Consider the following 19100-nt stretch of genomic DNA (forward strand, 5'->3'; position numbering starts at 1 on the left):
ACTGTGAGTGGTGTGTGAAGTGATTAACGATAAAATGTGAATGAATAGTATGATACAGTTGTTTGAGTAACACAGTATATGTCACCATTTTTATTCTGTTTTCGATGACAGGTTTCAGCCAGAATAGGCAACCTTCAGAGATGCAAATCGGTGTTCAAAAACTAAATTTAGCTATATTTTTGTATATAATAAATATATCGGCCAGCAAGTGAAGTAAATAAAATAGACTATAAATGATTGATGATTGCTACCTTAAAATTCGTCGCAGCCACTGTTGTGCGGTACGTGAGTGAGTAAACACATGTGAAAATGGCGTGCAGTGTCGGGAACGCTGCGTCGAAAAAAAACGAAATAAAAATAGTGATCCTGCCTGTGTTATTCAGACACTAAGAGTATACAATCGCTGGGTTGCGTAGTAGACTAGCCTCCACGTGGTGCACCCCGGGCAACGCGATTATATCGCTGCTAAATAGTTTACAAACTTGGCTACCAGACTATCCTTTGGGATCTCCTGGTAATTCAAACATGCAACGAAGCGATCAAACGAACGATTCCTTTGGGAACCATCCGACTAGAAGATTGGGACCATCAGTCCGGATCTGCTAGCTAAACATTGAGGGAATTAGTCGATCCAAATCTGAATATCTTTCAAAGTTTCTATTGGACAATAACATCGATGTGGCTCACCTTCAGGAAACACATACCGACTCGCAGGAAGACTTACAAAGAAGAGGACGTATTCAAGGCTTCCAACAAATAGGCGCAACATATCATCAAGCCTATGGCACCGCCACATATGCCATGACCTGGTGTCCACAAGCACAGAAAACAACATCCATGTTGTTGGTATAAAAGTAGACAACATAAGACTTATAAATGTCTACAAACCACCAAACCAAATCTGGCCAAGTATTGTACTACCCGTACATGAACACCCAACGATATATGCCGGTGATTTTAATAGCCATCATGAAATGTGGCGATACACCCAAAATAATGAACACGGAGAAGCGCTGGTGGAATGGGCCGACGAGAACAATCTGCATCTTATATTCGATGCCAAGGAGAGGGGCACATTCCACTCGGCCGCCTGGCGCAGGGACTACAATCCGGACCTCTGCTTTGTAACTACCGATAACGAGGGAAAACCAGTGCCTGTACATAGAAGCGTTGCCACAGATTTCCCACACAGCCAGCATAGGCTTGTTATTTTAGACATCGGTGTCACTATACACCTGATACGGTCCTTCCCTCGACCTAGATGGAATTTCCAAAAAGCTGACTGGGAGAAGTATTCAGCGGACCTTGATAAATTCATCCGGTTTATACCGTCACTACCTAAATGCTACGATCGTTTCAGGAAAGCTATAATTACCACAGCTAAAAAACATATAGCTAGGGGGTTTCGAAAAGAATACATCCCAGGAAGGGATGCAAAATGCCATCAGCTATATGAGGATTTTACTAGTAGTGGTGACCAAGAAATAGCTGATGACCTCCTCCACAATCTAGATTCCGCAAGAAGACAACGATGGACTGAAGCAACTGAAAGAATGAATTTCACTCAATCAAGTAGGAAGCCATGGAGTTTGTTACGTTAACTCGGAGATACGACAAGACCAGCCCAGAAAAATCCAACCATAACACCAGAGAAAATTGCAAATAACATTGTCGAAATGTCAAGAGCTCCGAGAGACAAACCACATACCAGGATGATTAAGCGCGAACTCGGAACACTAAAAAAGAATACTCCAAATATATCAGAGCTTTCCAGACCATTCACTGAGGATGACGTCATTACTGCGCTCAAGGATATGAAACCGGGCAAAGCCCCAGGTTTTGAGAACATACATCCAGAATTTCTAACCTACGCTGGAAAGAACGTAGTCAAATGGCTGGCAAATTTCTTTTCGAACATTTTGACTACAAACCATATCCCTAGAGAATTCAAAAAGGCTAGAATAATAGCTTTGCTGAAACCAGGGAAACCAGCAGACCAACCGCTAAGCTACAGACCAATAGCACTTCTTAGCTGTACATACAAACTTCTTGAACGACTTGTCCATAATAGAACTAGCGGCATTATTATGGAGAACTGACCTATAGAACAGGCAGGCTTCAGACCTGGCCGTAGTTGCTGTGACCAAGTTCTGGCATTAACATCCTACATAGAGGCTGGCTTTCAACAGAAATTGAAAACAAGTGCTGTATTTCTAGACTTAACATCTGCATATGATACTGTTTGGAGAGATGGAATAATTTACAAACTCTTAAGAGTGATTCCTTGCCAGATTCTAACATCCTTAATACATAATATGCTGAGTAACAGAACCTTCCAGGTCACCCTAAACGGAAAGACAAGCAAAACAAAACTTATTAACAACGGGCTTCCGCAAGGCTCCGTATTGGCCCCTCTTCTGTTTAACCTCTATATAGCAGACCTCCCAAACACAAAGTCAAGAAAATTTTGCTATGCGGATGACATAGCACTGGCTACCAGAGACACGTATCTCTTCAATACAGAGGAAGTCCTTAATAATGACGTTGAAATACTATACAAATATTTCAAGAAATGGAGACTCAAGCCAAACCCTAACAAAACTGAAGTATCTACATTCCATCTTAATAACAAAATGGCCAATGAAATTATGAACATAAAACTCGGAAACACCAACCTCAAACATAATAAGTTTCCAAAGTACTTAGGTATAACATTGGATCGCACTCTTTCTTACCGAAAACATCTGGAGAACACCACTGCAAAAATTGGAACACGGAATAACATCATCCAAAAACTTTGCGGTACTACTTGGGGAGCTAACGCAAAAGCATTATGCACCTCATCTATTGCCTTAGTGTTCTCTGTGGCTGAGTACTGCGCTCCAGTCTGGATTAATAGCTGTCACACCAAACTTATTGACAGGCAATTAAATAACACAATGAGGATGATTTCTGGGACTGTTAAATCAACGCCCACGTACTGGTTACCGGTGCTATGTAATATCCTGCCCCCGGACCTGCGTAGAAAAGCGGCCCTACTGCACGAATTCAGAAAGATTGAGACAAAACCAGAACAACCAATTAAAGAAGAATTCACACAACTGCGACACACTCGATTGAAATCAAGAAAGCCACCCATACGCACAGCTGAGCAGCTTCAAAATAAGAACTGTGACCACATGAAACAATGGAGACTAGATTGGAACCAAAAGACAAATGACCAACTACAGACCTGGTATGAGAGCTATAACTGCAACATCTCTGGAATGGAACTAACACGGAAAACATGGTCCGCATTAAATCGAATACGTACTGGACATGACCGGTGTGCGGATTCACTACACAAATTGGGAAGAGCGATGTCACCAGAATGCGACTGCGGTGCCCCTAGACAGACGATCCAACACATCCATGGTGAATGCTCCTTGCGAGCATATGCAGGGAACTGGTCCGACTTCCTGGAGGCATCCCCATCGGCGCTAGAATGGATCTCAAACCTCGATATAACCTTTTAACTGACCAATATAAACATAAATTATATTTATGATTGTTATAAGATTTTAATGTCTAACACTTGATGTATTAATGTTGCATGTATAGCCATACGCTAAATAAATAAATAAATAAATCGTTGCAGTGACTCCACGATAACCTAATCCTGTCTTTTAATATGACAGTTTTCGTATTTCCAGCTAACTTATTAACATGTATGGAAAACCATTTTACTAATTTTACCCTGCGTGTATGCATTTGGACACTTTTAATTATGCTATTTTGTTGTTTTAACCTATTGTTTCTAATACCATTAACACCCAGGTGGTTAAAATTTATGTAACTGGTTCCTTCGCTGGTCCTTCGTCTTCTGAGGTATATCACGTTTTCAAAGTTTCTGGTCATGTAATCCTAGACCAGGGTCATCGTAAGGAGCTGACAAACAAATTTCCGAGAGAGAAGACAGATTTCTCCCAGACGTCTGTTCATCCTCGAAAATAAACGGAGGAAGCTCTTCACACATGTAGCCTCTCACTTTTCCTGCAGAAATGTCCCATGCAAACTTTCATACTTGTGTAGACTTGAGAAACTTTCTCATTAATCCTTCCCTGTGTCTTTATTTCTTCACAGTGCCCCTCTAGCGAAACTTTTACAGGAACATGTGTGTGGGAACTACGAGCTAAACGCAGGTCGCTTAATTTCGCGCAATCGGCTGCAGAATTTCCTGCGGAAGGACACTTCCTGAGCTTAGTCTCGTTTATTAGTCGAAGCAGAAAGCTGATATTTATAATCATGTACTTCGTTGACATTTGCAACCTGTTCAGTCGGAATACATTGCATCATTACGTAACAAAAGCGGCTGTTTCTTTATTTTCACGTGTGCTTGTCTTTGAATGTCAGTGACTTCATTTAAAAAACTGAGACACAAGCTGCATTGGAATGCAGACACGCGTCGCAGAAAAGTTACAGGAACGATGGAACATCTTACAGACAGATATGTCTACGTGGTGTGTAGTAATAAATACATAAAAAAATCTTGACATGCGTCATGTTTCCCGAAGAGCGTCGTGCGCAAGATAACATAGGTTAGTAAATGGCGACTGACAGCAACAAATATTCTCACATTTCAAAAGGAACCGATCTTCGAACGATCTTATAGTTCCCATGGCATTTAGTTCCGAAAATGGTGTGTGTGAGTGGTGTGCCATGTTACGAGAAATGATGTCTGTTAATTTGCAGTTTACAATCCAAGAGTTTTATAAGATTTGAGTCGGTATTCAAATTACGTTGAAGCAGATAAAACTGTAACAGCTAACTATGATAGACCATAAAAATTCTTACATTAGTAAACATAAGTAATTGAAACAGACCCTGCTAGATAGAACTACCCCATAGCTAACTGGATTAGTCAGTTCAAAAGGCGGAGGAAGATAACGGAGTATCACCTCAAATAGGACTATGTCAAGTAAACCATTGTTGGTGTTCTTTCAAGCATTGATGCTGGCGGCAGCCCTCCTTTTTCTTTAATTTTAGATGAAAGAAACCTTAAAAATTATAACCATTTCGTAATGCAAAAAGATGAAACTTGTTAGACGTAGACTTGCTGAACGAATCACTGATTACTAGAAAAGGAGCTACAAGCTAATAGAAAACATACGTGCAGCATTCTTCCTCGTACGCGAGATGAATTATATTCCATTGAATTTCATGTATTACAGTCACATTTTAGTATAGAAACATAATTATACGTTGTGGTCATCACATTTTCTCCAGTTTTAACATTTCTTCGAGTCGGTTTCCTCTACTGTCCCAAACTACATACAGCCTGCATTCGCTTCAGTACTGAAAATAAAAGAGAATGGAGACCTTTGGAGAACATATTAACACATGAGGAACACTCTATGAGATTTACTGCGGGTTAAGAGGTCAATGCGCTAGGTGGGAGGATCACAGAAGAAATTTTTTGGAATGCATGAAACAGAGTGTGAAGATAACACTACAGGGCGATACAGATTCTTTTTTTTTCCTTTTTCTGTGCTTTATTTTTCCTTTTTTCCGACTTAGTTTCGTGATACATCGAAAGAGTTATTTCAGAATAAGTTATGTAAATTTAATTCTTGGTGCAGTTATGTTTCAATTTACATAATGTTTTCGCTAACAAGTCGGCCGCTGGGGCCGAGCGGTTCTAGGCGCTTCAGTCCGGAACCGCGCTGCTGCTACGGTCACAGGTTCGAATCCTGCCTCGGGCATGGACGTGTGTGATGTCCTTAGGTTAGTAAGGTTTACGTATTTCTATGTCTAGGGGGCTGATGACCTCCGATTTTTAGTGCTCAGAGCCATTTGAACCATCTGATATTCGCTAACAAGTTGTTTGAACTCATTTTCTACGGACAGAGCAATATGGAATTGTAGTTTTGTATAGAAATGTAAATCGATGTAATAAGAATCTTTGAAAGGGTTACGTGAAGCGAGGTTTATGAGCGGTGTGGAAGTACAGTGATCAGCCGGAACATTACGACCACCTACCTAACAGCCGACACGTCCACCTATGGCATGGATAACAGCGGTGACGCGTAATGGCATGGAAGCAATGAGGCCTTAATAGGTCGCTGGAGTTAGATGGCACCACATCTGCACACACAAGTCGCCTGACACCTGTAAAATCATGGGAGGGCGGCGATGGTGTCTGACGCCACGTTCTATCACATCCCAGATGTGTTCGATCGGGTTCAGATCAGGCTGGTTAGGGGCCCAGCACATCAATGGGAATTCGCCACTGTGTTACTCGAACAACCCCATCAGTCCTGGCCTTGTGACATGGCGCATTATCTTGTTGAAAAATGCTACTGCCTTCGGGAAACATGGTCGTCTTGAAGGGGTGTACGTGGTCTGCAACCAGTGTACGAGACTCCTTGGCCGTCGTGGTGCCTTGCACGAGCTCCGTTGCGCCCATAGGTGATCATGTGAATGTTCCTCTGAGCACAATGGAGCCGCTGCCAGATTGTCTGCGTCCCAACGTAGAGGTGTCAAGGAGCTTTCCCCTGGCAGACGACGGATTCACGCCATCCCATTGGCATAGTGAAGAAAGTATCGGGATTCATCAGACCATGCAGTACTCTGCCAATGCGCCAACGTCCAATGCCGAGGGTCAAGGGCCCATTTCAGTTTTAGGTGCCGACGTCGTGGTGTTGACATTGGTGCATGCGTGCCCAACCCCACATCTGGACGTGGTATCACCTCGGTTTCACCACCTGTTGAAGACACTCACCATAGCGCTCCTCGAACTGCCTTCAAGTCGTGCCGTTTCCAAAGTGCTCGTGCCGAGCCTCCGGGTGTCACATCCTGCCCTCGGTCAAACTCAGGAGATCGCGCTCCTTGCCCGTTCTACACACGGACAAAACTCTCCCTGATAACTGCATGCAACGAGTGTGTGTCTGACAAGCAGTCATTTCTCACCAGGTGACGCTGCTATCGCCTGGACGGGTTTAAATGTATGGTAGGTTGGTGGTCAAATGTACTGGCTGATCAGTGTATATCTACAGGCCGCCAGAGAAAGGCACCAGCAAAGTGACTGAAAACGTCAAAATTTTCGGATAGCTATCGTACTTCTTAAATACAAACTCTTCGTCATAAAATGTTGCTTATTATACGACAATGAGACTTTTATGCAGTGAACTTTTCTATACGGCCAAATGCGCTACTTGCAGAAAGGCTATCCCTTTATTCGTTAAACAGTTGAAGATGATACAAGTGTCACGAAGTACATGTTTCGTTCAGAGGCGGTGTCCTAAACATTTACTCACTCTTCCACGGTTTAGAGCTCGCAAGTTTATCTGTTTTCATTAATGTACCTAATTTGAAGTAATATCTAAACAAAAAACTTCCGGACAGGTCTTGGATGGCCCAACGGTACCGACCGGCCGCCGTGTCATCCTCAACCCACAGACGTCATTGGATGCGGATATGGAGGGTCATGTGGTCAGCACACCGCTCTCCCAGCCGTATGTCAGTTTAGGAGACCGGAGCCGCTACTTCTAAGTCAAGTAGCTCCTCAGTTTGCCTCACAAGGGCTGAGTGCACCCCGCTTGCCAACAGCGCTCGGCAGACCGGATGCTCACCCATCCAAGTGCTAACCCAGCGCCACAGCGCTTAACTTCGGTGATACGACGGGAACCGGTGTTACCACTGCGGCATGGCCATTGGCTTGAAGTAATGTCGGAAGTTATAACATCATCTGAGAAATAAATTTAATTGTAAATGGTTATATGAAGTACATGAGTGAAGCAAAAACGATTTTATGAAGGAATTTACAAAGAATTCAACATCGCGACAATTTGCTGCTCGCACCAGGGGTAAGTCTGGAGTAAGTTAAAGTGTCCATGACGTTCATACGTCACCTACTAGAAGAACCCAATCACCTAACAGCAAAGAAAGAGAAGAATTCCAATTCCAAAGGTAACCAGTTCAGTGAGCCTCTAGACCGATGGGACTGCTGTAACACACTGGACTCTTATTCTTTCCAGAGAGTGTCTCAAAGTTAATATTTATACCTCAGAAACAGCCATAGTTGGAGAATTCAAAGTGTAAACTGAAGGGCAGTGTCTTCAAATACCAAACTATTTGCTTTTTTGAATTTCTGATTTAGTAGGTCGAGTGGTTATCTCAAAGTGGAGAATAATAACAGCCACCTGTTCGTACATTAGTGATTACAAGTTTAAGTACAATCAGCTCCTTTCTTGTTTGTTCCGTTCTGTGTTTATTCGAACAATGGGAACGTCCGCTAACGATGAGAAATATCTCACTCATGATACGACACTATTTTTATTTTTTGTATGCGGTCAGAAGCGTTTATTATCGCCACAATCATCTGTTAGTCAAGCGAATGCTATGTATGTGAATCATATAAACGCAATTCGGTTAATATTGTATTATAAGTGTTTGCGTGACGTATTTACGAGGCGTAGGTAGACGAATCAGTATTGCATTGGCCTATATTTGCGTAAAAAACGGCTTAAAACGAGACTGTGGGTGGTCCGTGTAGCAGACAAATTCTCTTTAATCCGATGCGAAACGTGTTCATGTCCCTACCTCACAAACTAGAGCACTTGAAGTTGAACTATGCGAGCAGGTCCGTATTTTAATTCCAGTCACTGATCATACACCTGGGCTAACGAACGACGCTATTAACGTAATTCAAAGTGCAGATATATAGTTTTTGTATCGGGACTTTCACTTTCAAATGCAAATAAGGTAAACCAGTTACACAATTTTCGCTCTAGGTTGTTTGTACCGGCTGGCGAATACGTTAGGCAGGACATGGAATACTCTGCCGTTCAACTAGTAGGACACAACCTTGGAGCCACAGCAACGAGTACTTTTCACAGCGTTAACCCTAAGTCCACCGAGTACTTTGGTAATCGGAACCCGTGGCTCGTTACACAGTCGTTGCATTACGTTAGATTTTTTATCCTTACTTAAGTATGTGTTACATTTAAAATGTGTGCACAACAACATAAAGGTCGGCGACATTGGCTGTGTGTCTTGTTTGGAAGCAAACGTGTTCCACTCACTCACACGGTACTTGCTGTTGATGACAGTAACGCCCACTTGACCCTTCGCCCTCAAAACTGCATTCAGTATTCCTTAGTTCTGTCTCTGGTTTGTTTTTCCGGTAGCGTTAGTTGTACGTTATTAAAAGATCACGATATTATTGTATTTGGTCTGATGTGGCCTTTATCGGAAACACGCGGTGATGTCGCACTGAAGGAGTACAGTGGTGGCTAACGAGAACGCATCGCACGGTGTATGATTTCGAGACAGTTGTGCATATACTATCAAGGGTGTCAGCGTGTCCTCGCGAAATATCTGGATAAGTCGACTGAAGCGCCCTCATTTCCAGCTGCAATGATACTGAGGTCAAGTAATAACTGTGACACACAGCAGTGTGGATACGTTTGCTAATGAAGAGATGGCCGTCATGGAAGGGTTCACTGAATGCCGTGGAATTCGGACGCCAAACCCCGGGGATTCCCTAACCTGCAAAGACAGTCGATATTGCGTCGCTGTACGGTCTGCCTTGATCAAGGTGGTCGACACTGAAGAATATCTGTAAGGGAATAGTTCTACATTTGATCCGTAGTGTACTACATACTGTCATAGCAGATGGAATACACTGTTATGAAAACGTCCGTGATTCGTGTGAGGGCTGTTGCATTCCTCTGCGTTTTGCGTTGTACGTTCTGGTGATTGCATACCACAGACGTTTTTACTTGTTCTTAAGCTACAGAGGTCACTGGGATGGCAAACCGAATAAATCATAGCTACATGATTACAACGAGTCACCGATGACGTAGTGCGCCTTATACCGAAATATTGCTGTATAACCTCCTAAAATTAGACCTGGAGATGGGGTTCATCCTTCAGAAGGGTTCACCCTTTATCAGCTGCCATAGAGAACAACAAGTCATTTTCCTGTGGACAGCATTTGAGTGGCATTCATATACAATTTTCTACCTTTTACCACGTGTCATTAATTTTACACTGCCTACAGAGATGAACTAAAATGAAGGTTACGGTTCAAAGTATTACCAGTCAGTATGAATCGTTGGTCAAACGAACATCGTGTCGCACGAAGACAGTGCTTGTTTCAACAACTTTTTGAGATAGGCCGTAGACAACAAGGATGTGTTCATAACTTCAGAGCAACAGCATCTGGAACGAATAAGTCGCAACTCCGGACAACATTGCAACAATAACAGGTGCTTTCCAGCGAAGTCAGGTTCTATCAGTTCGTTGGCGTTAGCAAAGGTCGGGTGCTATTAGGTCGTTGGCATTAGCAAGTTATAGCACCTCGTCCAGCAGTCTGCGACGGACGTCGTATCTGAATATTCATTTCCATCCCTACAAGCTCCTGGTGGCGCTATAATTATTACCCAGAGATCAGGAAGCACGCCAGAAATTGAGTATACCGAATCTGGAGATGATTAACATTCAGTCCGACTTCCTCAACAATGAGATGTTGTCGCCGACCGTAGTGGTCGAGTGATTCTAGGCGCTACAGTCTGGAAGCGCGCGACCGCTATGGTCGCAGGTTCGAATCCTGCCTCAGGCATGGATATGTGTGATGTCCTTAGGTTGGTTGGGTTTAAGTGGTTATAAGTTCTAGGGGACTGATGACCTCAGAAGTTAAGTCCCATAGTGATCAGAGCCATTTGAACCATTTTTTTGATGACACAAACCGACATAAGGAAACGGACATATCGGATTTCAAATGGAACATTATTAGAAGGAACTTCCATACCAGCAACATGTCTCCTTAAGTCAAGATCGCCATGGTATCTCGTTCTCAACGACAAAATACCAATAAACGAGAAATTAACGGAGTATGTGGTATGCGGTCAGGTGGATAGATTCATCCATAGATCTTTATGTGGCAATGCATTAGCAGTCTTTAGGTATGCGCTCCACAAAACAACGATTATAGATCGAACAACTCCAAATTGCATCAGCGTAAAGGATCTTCTTCATTCTGTGAGCTTGAGGTATCCACGAATGAAGAGCAACACAGTAACATGGATTACTAGCCATAAACTGAGTTACATACTAAAGAAGCACAAAGCTACATTCTACGATTACTGCGCGTATCTCAAATCTGGATAGTGAAAAAATAATAGTGAAAAAGAAATACGCAGACAAATATGGCAACATACTACGAATTATGATTAACTCTATAATTTCTTACAGCCTGCCAATGTGAAGAATAAAAATTAATTTTATTTAGAGAAGAAGACTTCAAGATTAGATAAGAACTTTATGTCAGTTTCTTTATTTTGGGAAGATGTCTTAGTTCCGAACAAAACAATTCTTGATATAAGGGGAGAAAAACAAGTAGATAGGTAGACATTTATTTTTATGCATTCTTTCCCTTACACTTTTATATGCTTCGCACGATATCTCAAATTTATTTTCTGTGAAGCACTGTAATTTTGTTTTATTTTAAGGAAAAGATGCAAACCTGCAAGAATCATGTTTTATGTTCTCCATCGTTCATTAGATGCTTCTGTATTCTTGGAAACACGTCCGGCCCACCCAATTAAAAAAGAAAAAAATAAAGAAGTCCATTCACAGAGACACACACTCATGAACAAAAGAATATTACACTACATACAGACTCTAGAACAGAAACAAAAGGCGACAGAAACACACAGAGCGACTGTTGATACACACGCGAAACAGATCAAACCAAAACACAGTGAACACTGAAAATGAGGTTTCAAGACGAAATGAACCCTAAAAATGCTAAAAATCGGACATCCCAGGTGCGCAGACCAACTAAGTACAACTCCAGCGCTGCGCGTATCCACCACAAATACCACAAATCGTAAGCAGGAATCTTTAATCTCACGAAATACGTTCTGAAAAAAGTTATTTATCACCTAACACGAAGAGAACAACGAATAAACTGTAATGTTGTAACAAATCTGTAAATATTATTATATAAAGCTATTATTACATATAAAAACAAGCAAATTTTATAGGACACTGAAGTTGCTTCACAAATACACCACTGGCCATTAAAATTGCTACACCAAGAAGAAATGCAGATGATAAACGGGTATTCATTGGACAAATATATTAAACTAGAACTAACATGTGATTACATTTTCACGCAATTTGGGTGCATAGATCCTGAGAAATCAGTACCCAGAACAACCACCTCTGGCCGTAATAACGGCCTCGATACGCCTGGCCATTGAGTCAAACAGAGCTTGGATGTCGTGTACAGGTACAGCTGTCCATGCACCGTCAACACGATACCACAGTTCATCAAGAGTAGTGACTGGCGAATTGTGACGAGCCAGTTGCTCGGCCACCATTCACCAGACGTTTTCAGTTGGTAAGAGATCTGGTGAGCGTGCCGGCCAGGGCAGCAGTCGAACATTTTCTGTATCCAGAAAGGCCCGTACAGGACCTGCAACATGCGGTCGTGCATTATCCTGCGGAAATGTAGGGTTTCGCATGGGTCGAATGAAGGGTAGAGCGACGGGTCGTAACACATTTGAAATGTAACGTCCACTGTTGAAAGTGCCGTCAATGCCAACAAGAGGTGACTGTGACGTGTAACCAATGGCACCCCATACCATCACACTGGGTCATACGCCAGTATGGCGATGACGAATACACGCTTCCAATGTGCGCTCAAACACGGATGCGACCATCATAATGCTGTAAAATGAAGCTGGATTCATCCGAAAACATGACGTTTTGCCATTCGTGCACCAAAGTTCGTCGTTGAGTACACCATCGCAGGCGCTCCTGTCTGTGTTGCAGCGTCAAGGGTAACCGCAGCCATGGTCTCCGAGCTGATCGTCCATGCTGCTGCAAACGTCGTCGAACTGTTCGTGCAGATGGTTGTTGTCTTGCAAACGTCCCCATCTGTTGACTCAGGGATCGAGACGTGGCTGCACGATCCGTTACAGCCATGCGGATAAGGTGCCTGTCATCTCGACTGCTGGTGATACGAGGCCGTTGGTATCCAGCACGGCGTTCCGTATTACCCTCCTGAACCCACAGATTCCATATTCTGCTAACAGTCACTGGATCTCCACCAACGCGAGCAGCAATGTCGCGATACGATAGACCGCAATCGCCATAGGCTACAATCCGACCTTTATCAAAGTCAGAAACGTGATAGTAGGCATTTCTCCTTACACGAGGCATCACAACAACGTTTCACGAGGCAACGCCGGTCAACTGCCGTTTGTGTATGAGAAATCGGTTGGAAACTTTCCTCATGTCAGCACGTTGTAGGTGTCGCCACCAGCGCCAACCTTGTGTGAATGCTCTGAAAAGCTAATCATTTGCACATCACAGCATCTTCTTCCTGTCGGTTACATTTCGCGTCTGTAGCACGTCATCTTCGTGGTGTAGCAATTTTAATGGCCAGTAGTGTACAAAGAAGCGAAACGCACATGCCACTATAGTAACAGCCTCCCATTTAGTTGCGTTTGACGAACCAGAACTCCAAGAATATTTTACTTTTCAAGAGGTTTTACCAAGAGAGGAAATGCTCCATTACTTTCGTGATCAACTGTCTAAAACAAATATAAGCTTGTCCATCGAGGGTGAAAATTAAAGAAGAATGAAAGAAGTAGCTGAGTCGGTGAGAAGATTGTCCGTTCGTCTTCCTACCCGGCAAACACTTTTAATCTGCCGGGGAGTATCGAAAGAGCGCACACCCTCCTGCAGAGTGACAGATGAGCATTTCTGGAACTGCACGTTTGGTCTTACGAGTCCGTCGCTGAGGGGTTTCAGTAGTGAGAGCCTAGCTCGGCCTAGCTCGGCCTAGCTCCGCCGTCGGCCGCCTTGTTTGACCTGCTCAGCTGTGAACCGGCTCGTTACGGCCGCCACATATCAGCAGCAGGACACGGCAGGCTGCGTAGGCAGGCGAACGGCTCTAGGCGGTGGGCGGCGGCCGCTCTAGGCCGCGCTAGCCTAGGCCAGGCTGGGCTGCGGCCAGAGCAGCGAGTGCTCGCGCTGCTTACGGCCGATACAACGCGCTGCGGGCTGTCCGTGTCTGCACTGAGGCCATCAATAACGTTTTACGAGGGTGGGCCAGGAGAAGATACATGGCACTCGTTCGTTGCTGGAGCAGCTACCACGCCACTCCCCACTGCCTCGTACAAGCCAGAGGCAATCAACCAGTTGTGCAGGCCAGTAACTTTCCATAACGGATGTGACTCAGCACCAATACTCTCTTGACTTGCAGTCGTAACATCTGAGCTTGGCGCCGCAGCGGCGAAGTCTATAATAGCTGACCCACGTCTGTTACACCAGCCAACAGCCAAACGTAAGGGTCTTAAAAAGGCTAACGTGATGTCACAACATTATACCACCACATCAACGAATACAGGAAATTGGGGTCAGTTTTAACTGATGCATGAGAGTTAAATGCTTACCTTGTACGCGACTGCAATTTGTCCATTCGTATGCGAGTCACCTGCAGCCGACTCACTCGTCCGTTCGTTACCCAGTGCAGCACGAGTCGATAACAATAAAAGAGGTTCTCGTTCTCCGTTTCGTCACGTGAAAATCATCTCTTAATACGTGCCACGATTTTCCTCCACAGTACGTCTCTACACCCCCACAGCTCAAACATTTCGACGACGGGCCCAATAGGTTCTACACCGAGGAGTCAAAGAAACTGGTACACCTGCCTAACATCGTTTACGATCCCGGGGAGCACGAAGAACTGCAGCAAGAAGACATGGCGCGGGCTCGACTAATGTCTGAAGTAGTGCTGGAGCAAATTGACACCATGAATACTGCAGCACTATTCATAAATTCATAAGAATACGAGGGTGTGGACATCTCTTCTGAACAGTAAGTCGCAAGGCATCCCAGATATGCTCTGTAATGTTCATGTCTGGGGTGTTTAAACTCAGAAGAGTGTTCCTGGGGCCACTGTGTAGCAATTCTTGACGTCTGGGGTGTCGCATTGTCCTGCTGGAATTGCCCAAGTCCGTCGGAATGCACAATGGAAACGAACGGGTGCAGATGATCAGACGGGGTGCTTACGTACGTGTCACCCGTCGGAGTCGTATCCAGACGTACCAGGATCCCATATCACTCCAACTGCACACGCCCCACACCATTACAGAACCTCCACCATGTTGAACATCCCCTGCAGACATGCACGGTCCATGGATTCACGAGGTTCTCACATAGCCGTGCACGTCCATCTGCTCGAAACAATTTGAAATGAGACTCGCCCGACCAGGCAACATGTTTCCAGTGGTCAACAGTCCAATGTCGGTGTTGACGGGCCCAGGCGAGGCGTAAAGCTTTGTGTCGTGTAGTCATCAAGGGTACACCAGTGGGCCTTCCGCTCCAAAAGCCCACATCGATGATGTTTCGTTGAATGGTTCGCACGCGGACACTTCTTGATGTCACAGCATTGATATCTGCAGCAATTTGCGGAAGCGTTGCACTTCTGTTGAACGATTCTCTTCAGTCGTCGTTGGTCCCGTTCTTGCAGGATCTTTTTCCGGCCGCAGCGATGTTGGAATTTTGATGTCTTACCGGATTCCAGTGAAATGGTCGTACGGGAAAATCCGATGCTGTGGCCCATCGCTGGTGCGCCGACTGTAACACCATGTTCAGTCACTTACATCTTGTAACTGACCATAGTAGCAGCAGTAGCCGATCTAACAACTGCGCCAGACAGGTGTTGTTTTATATAGGCGTTGCCGAACCTAGCGCCGTATTCTGCTTCTTTACGTATCTCTGTATCTGAATACGCATGCCTAAACCAGATTCTTTGGCGCTTGAGTGAAAATACTTGTTGTTTACACGAAGGGAAACCCGCGATCGTTCCTCCGTGCTAGTTCAAGACAGAACGCACGCTAACAGACTCTTGATCCTAGTTCACATAACTCTATTCACAGCAAAATGGGAATGTTAGCCATTACACAGGTGTGCGTCAGGCGCGTTCTACGGGGAAGTTAGTGTTGCAAGCCATAAAGGGGGCAACTGCTATATCTCCTTCATGACGAAACTATATGTTTGTAGAGATATTTTCAAGTCTCAAACAGCTGTGGTCTATGTGTGCAGACTGAAAACTATGAAAATTTTTACCAAGGTCTGGGTAAGAAACTTGGGTCTCTTGATCAAGAGGTAGATGCTTGCCACCCTGCCACATTCACTTTGCCTAGTTACACAGACTCTCCTACGACGCTCTCTCCTCAATCCACATCCTCATTCAGGAGGGAGGCGTTCTAGAAGTCCATGCAGTTGTGCAAAGCTACTGTGCCACGTTAGCGTAATGTTTAGATTATCTGCCTAGTGAGCAGGAACCCGGGCTTGAGTCACGGGCTTCGTACACATTTTCATTCGTCGCTTCAAGCCTGCGTATGTACATCCTTGATGATGGCCGTAAACAACGACGTGTAGAGTTTTATGAATTCATTCTTGTGGAGTAGAAAGATCACAATTTCCCTTCACGTTTAGCGTTCAGTGACAAGGCCACGTTCTATTAGGTGGCCAAGTGAAACACCTAAATGTAAGAATGTGGGGAATATAGCCACCACATACCATAGTTCAGCACGAGAGATATTCTCCAGAGCTTCATGCGTTGTTTCCCGAGAAAAGATTTCTTGTTCGTTGTCTTTCGCGGGAGAGGTGCTTTCGGGATCATGTATCTGGATATGTTTGAGATCTGTCCACCCCGTAATCGCAAGAACACCTCGACCAATTAATTCCTGTAGTGTATATAATCGCCTCTCTGGTACCTTCGTGTTGGAGCACTTACTAACAATGAACTGCGTCAACAAAGGATCAGCCGAATGAGGTGTACACTATTCCAAAGTTTGTGAAAGACGTCTATATGCCTCTCCTTCCGACATCTCCGGATGAACAGAGAAACCACATATCAATAGCAATGAATGCAGTAACTCCACACATGCTTACAAAAATACGGAATGAGGTTGCCTATTGTCTGGATGTTTGACTTGTTCCAGGTGGAGGAAACATTGAACATACGTGAAAGGTAAATGAAAGTTTTAGCTCTTACATAATAGGAAAAAGTACCCCAAGGTTGTATGTGTATATGCATGCATGAATGTAAAAGATGTAACCTCGTAAAATCGAATAGTTCCTTTGAAACTAAACGTTTTGTAGTCCTATGCGTAAGTTACCTCGAGAAACCGGATGAAAGTTTTTGGAACTCCCGATACAGGGTGTTTATTTATTTGAGACAGCTAAATATGTCGAGAATGTCCCATCGCACGAAAAAAACTATTCTAGGTGAAAATTTGATATCAGTGAACGAGACATCTGTAAAAAGTGGTGGTTCCCCATTTGAAATTACTATGCTGATGCCACCCATACAAGAAGGGGTTTTAGAAAGTGGCCAGTTAGAGCGTAGATCGATGTCAGCTTTAGTGACATTAACTTTTCACCTAGAACTTTTTCTCGTTTTCGAGATATTTAGTTGCCGCAAGTTAAAACCAACTCCTGTATACCGTATTTAATGAAACCAGTTGTCTATTAATTCATCTCTAAGAATCAAGATAAATACAGCGAAAAACCCAGATTTATTCTAGTGGTGAAGCGTTTGTTGGGAAAAGGAAACTATCAGCACCTGTAATTGGCAAGCATCCATGTTGTTCTTTTTGAATATGCTTTTCAGATCCCAGTATGGTGGACTGGTGTTTCCCCTCTAGCAAAAACTGATCATTGGTGATTACGTTGGCGGAAGCCCACCCTCTTCTGTCCTCAACAGAACTTCCAGTCTGTTTAAATTGTGTGTAGCAAGTGCAAAATGACGTGCCTGCGAATCAATACGTGTGCGTAAACTCCGCCGTTTATTTTGCTACGGTTATTAACTGGTTGCTTAGATGACTAACAGCTCCGACTGTTCGTACTTCGCATGCTACGTGGGAGACCAGGACAAGGCTGCACTCCTTTGATCGTTGCGTAACTTGTACCTCTTGTCTTAGTCGCTGAATAAATCATCAATGGAACTAGTATTAAATATGGACAGAAGCACTACGACTACATAAATGACCTCAACTTTTGCACGACAGCTCCAATAGCACGCGATATTTCAGACAAGAAAAACTGAGGTCTTGCTTTGTGGAACGGCGTGTCCTCAAAACGAGCCAGCCCGGTGCTTTACGCAATCATGAAAAATCTGAACTACGATCATCTGTAGAGCTGGCACTGGATTCGGACCAACTAGTTCACCATAAGGCCAACGGCCTTGCCGCTGTGGTAACACCGGTTCCCGTCAGATAACCGCAGTTAAGCGCTGTCGGGCTGGGCTAGCACTTGGATAGGTGACCATCGGGTTTACCGAGCGCTGTTGGCAAGCGGGATGCAATCAGCCCTTGTGAGGCAAACTGAGGAGCTACTCGATTGAGAAGTAGCGGCTCCGGTCTCGGAAACTGACATACGGCCGGGAGAGCGGTGTGCTGACCACGTGCCCCTCCATATCCGCATCCAGTGACGCCTATGGTCTGAGGATGACACGGCAGCCGGTCGGTACTTTTGGTCTTTCATGGCCTGTTCGGGGGCAGTTTAGTTTGGTTATAGTTCACCATAAGACAGCGGTGACTGTTCATGTTTACAATTTCGTTTCATTTGTGCCGAACACAAGAAACAAACACAAAAATAAAATTATAAGCGTGAACTACGACCTGATGAACTTACCGATTCGATTTCGGAACGGCAATAAGAGTTTTTAAGAAATAGCATGATTAACAGCGGAATATTACTCATTTTACTATTTGTAAGAAATAATCTGCGTATTTAAGAAGCTGTGAAAAATTTATCTTCATATCAAGTATCTGGGTAACAGAAATGTCACTAATCCAACTTCACAACTTAGAAAAGTGTTTCAATTATGATTAAGGATTAATAGGGCCCTAACAAAATCGACGTTACAGTGGTTGCCTCAGAAATCTGTCTAGATACGAAAATATAAACCGCGATAACATTTCACAATTCCCTTAGTCAAACGATACGAGACAAGATCGGCTCTAACTTATGTCAGCTACACTGAAGTCAGTCATACGCAGCAATGAAACATAAAAAATCGAGAACAAAAA

The 19100-nt window shown here is 43.9% G+C and overlaps 1 pseudogene; it reads left to right on the forward strand.

Annotated features, from left to right (window-relative positions):
• Positions 1-18243: 18243 nt before the first annotated feature.
• Positions 18244-18361, forward strand: LOC126476190 (5S ribosomal RNA; annotated as a pseudogene).
• Positions 18362-19100: the final 739 nt, after the last annotated feature.

The sequence above is a fragment of the Schistocerca serialis genome, chromosome 4, assembly GCF_023864345.2.
Source record: "Schistocerca serialis cubense isolate TAMUIC-IGC-003099 chromosome 4, iqSchSeri2.2, whole genome shotgun sequence".
Classification (NCBI taxonomy): Eukaryota; Metazoa; Arthropoda; class Insecta; order Orthoptera; family Acrididae; genus Schistocerca; species Schistocerca serialis.